General features: G+C 51.1%; 1 protein-coding gene across 4 annotated transcripts in view; it reads right to left on the reverse strand.

The window, feature by feature from the left end:
- Positions 1-3,306, reverse strand: part of LOC106811429 — a 75,039-nt gene that overhangs the window by 19,727 nt on the left and 52,006 nt on the right. The gene's annotated exons all lie outside the window — the stretch shown is intronic.

Genomic DNA, 3,306 nt, shown 5'->3' on the forward strand with positions numbered 1-3,306 from the left:
TATATTCTAATATATATATATATATATATATATATATACATATTATGTTAATCTTGATGATCGATACTCAGGATATTATACACGCCCCCCTCCCGACCCGCAACATTAGCCAGAATAGCCGTGATTGCTACATGTTTGACGTGCATGACACACCGGACGAATATTCCGGTTCCCCGATGTCGGATCCGGCAATTCTATGACACCCAATTACGCCCGACTGCAGTGTTGGCGTCCATTTATATGTCACCGGCAACAACGACGGACTCCTCCGACATCGATCGCGACAAACGAGCGAGACACTGCGTGCGCGCAGTTTTGCGCTAATGCACTCTGCACCGCCCCCCCTCCCCCGCCCGTCATTCTCTCTGTGACGGCATTCAATATTCACGAGAAAATGCGCCGAAAAACGCGCAGTTATTTACGGCGCCGCTGCTACGGCACGCGCTGCTGGCTGCAGGCGCAGTTGTTACAAGCCGGCTTCAGCGCGGCTATAGTGAGACGTTAATAACGGAGCTACGCGCGTAAAGTAGCCGCTAATCCTGTTATGATAGGCAGACCTCGTGTATGGTTTCCATCATACGATCCAGTCGTTGCACTTCATTAGCCTCTCTTTCTCATCATCAGCAGCAGCAGCGGCAGCAGCAACAACAACAACAACAACAGCACCAGCACCAGCAGCACCAGCCACAACAGCAGAAGCAGCAATAACAACAGCAGCAGCAACAACAACAACAACAACAGCAGCAGCAGCACCACCACCACCACCACCAGCAGCAGCAGTAACAACAGCAGTAGCAAGAGCAGCAGCAGCAGCAGCATCCACAACAACTACAGCAGCAGCAGCACCACCACCACAACCACCACCAACAACAGCAGCAGCAGGAAGAACAACAATAGCAGCAGCAGCAAAAACAACAGCAGTAGTAGCAACAACAACAATAACAACAACAACAACAACAACAACAACAACAATTAACGGCGGCGGTGGGACTGCGCGCACCGCCTTTCATCACAGAGCACGCAACCGGGGAACTTCCGTCTCGCAATTGTCCGCCTCGATCGCATCGACGAAGTAGTCGCGTTGACAGCTAGCCTCTCGTTTACCGGCGACAGCGGGCAAGTTTCATGCTCGATGTCGAATCGAATCCACTCAACACTGCGCAACGCTAACTTCCATCGAAAGGCAAGAAAAGAAGGCAAAAAAAAGAAAGAAGAAAAAAGGCAAATCACTGCTACTTAGACTAGGCAGTGGGGAAGGAGCCATCGTGTTCAGTCGCAGCTGCTTACCGTCGATATCATTTTTAGCGACAGTAAAGCTCACGGGTAAACGAGGCTACTTTTTGTCATGCACACCGCTCAACTGACACGTCGCACGTGTACAGTAGGAGATGATATAGAGGCACATGCATATGCAGAGGAGATGATATAGAGGCACATGGCCACATGCACACGCGCGCACACGCGCGCACACACACACGCACGCAAGCGCGCGCACACACAAGCGTACATGCGCAAATACGCAAGCGCGCACGCACGCACGCACGCATGCACACACACACACACACACACACACACACACACACACACGGCGCGCGCGGGCGCGCGCGCCCGCGCGCCGCCGCGCGCACACACACACACGCACACACCAAACACACACACACACACGCACAAAGAGAGAGAGAGGATGAGAGTTTCAGAAAGAGAGTAATGAATTTTTTCCCCGTGTGTAAGCTCCGGGCGAAGTGGCTTGATAAAGCCGACAATCGGTTGTTGGCTGCTGTTACAAGTATCTGTTGACAGGGCGGACTCTGTCACCAGGTGACACCTGTAGCGGTAAGTAATAATGACACGCCCCGAAGCTGTCAACCGTCACCCGAGTAAGCGCAGCCGAGCTAATACTGTCGCGTCTCACAACGAAGCCAGGTATACAGACTAACGACGTATACAGACCACGTCCGCCTATCACCGACTCCACTCCGGCCGTCCGGTCTCCCTCCTCCCTCCAGTCCGTTCCGGTCTCCCGCCTCACTCCGGCGTCGCGTCTCCGCGCCTCCCTCCGGCCGTCCGTTCACGCCTCCCTCCGGCCGTCCGGTCCCCCGCCTCCCTCCTCCGGATGTCTGGTCCGTCTGTGGTGTGCGTGTTGGGTGTGGGTTCGTGCGTGTGCGTGCTGCGTGTGCGTGTGCGTGTTCAGTGTGATGTGTCGTGTGATGTGTGTGTGTGTGTGTGTGTGTCGTGTGTGTGTGTGGCGTGTTAGTGTGTGTGCGTGTTCGTGTGCGCGCCGGCGCGCGTGTGTGTGTGTGTGTGCTGCATGTGTGGATGTGACGAGGGCTGTGTGATGTGTGTGCTGTGTGCGACCGTTGTGTGTGTGCGTGTTCGTGTGTGTTGCCGTGTGTGCGCGCGCGCGCTGGAGGCGGGCCCGACGTGTGTGTGTGTGTTGTGTGTGATCGTGCGTGTGATTGTGTGTGTGTAGCAGGCTGGGGCTGGGGGTGTGCGGGTGCGCTGCGTGTCGTGTGTTGTTTGCGTGCCTGTTGCGCTGAATCATATGAAACAGCATGAAATATTGATAAAAAAAAACAGAATAGATATATAGTAGATATATAGATAGAAAAAAAAAAAATAAAACAAACACACAAAAAAAAACAAAACAAAGAACAAAAAGAAATAAAAGAGAGAGGGAAAAAAAAAAAAAAAAAATAGAAAATAAGATAGAAAATAAAGTGGTATCGAATAAAGTGAAAATAGATAAGATAAGTGTGAACACGACACCAATGATGGATGTGTAGAAGAGATAAGATGATGAAGTACTTGTCAAAAGACAACATGCATCAATGAGAAATAGAATCACCCACGCACAATCCTGAGCACAGAACACCAAAGAAGACACTGTCCGAGCGCCACAAGCGCCGATCCTTAAAAAAGTCCTATGGTTTGCCTGGATCCCTCGCCGAACCCATGATTGTTTTAGGGAGGTACGTAGGTTAGGTCCTTTTTTGTGAGCGGCATAATAGTTGATTTAAGTCTGTCCTTATGTTTGCCACCACAGGCGTTGCATTGTGGTTTCGAGGTCCGGTAACTGATGAGAAATGTCTCCAAAAAAAAAAACCAAAAAATGGAACCCAAATGGTCAAGAAAAAACTTTTGGGTCGCGGCTATTTTCTCTGGGTCGGTCGTGAGGACAGCAAACATATTAGGCCCGGGAGTATTTTTTTAAGGGATGGCAAACGGTCGCACTGTGCAGACTAAACCAATTGCGACCTACACGATGAAGGTACACCGGACCACATATGCACAAGCTACACGCATACA

The sequence above is a fragment of the Priapulus caudatus genome, unplaced genomic scaffold (assembly GCF_000485595.1).
Source record: "Priapulus caudatus unplaced genomic scaffold, Priapulus_caudatus-5.0.1 Scaffold538, whole genome shotgun sequence".
NCBI classification, from domain to species: Eukaryota; Metazoa; Priapulida; class Priapulimorpha; order Priapulimorphida; family Priapulidae; genus Priapulus; species Priapulus caudatus.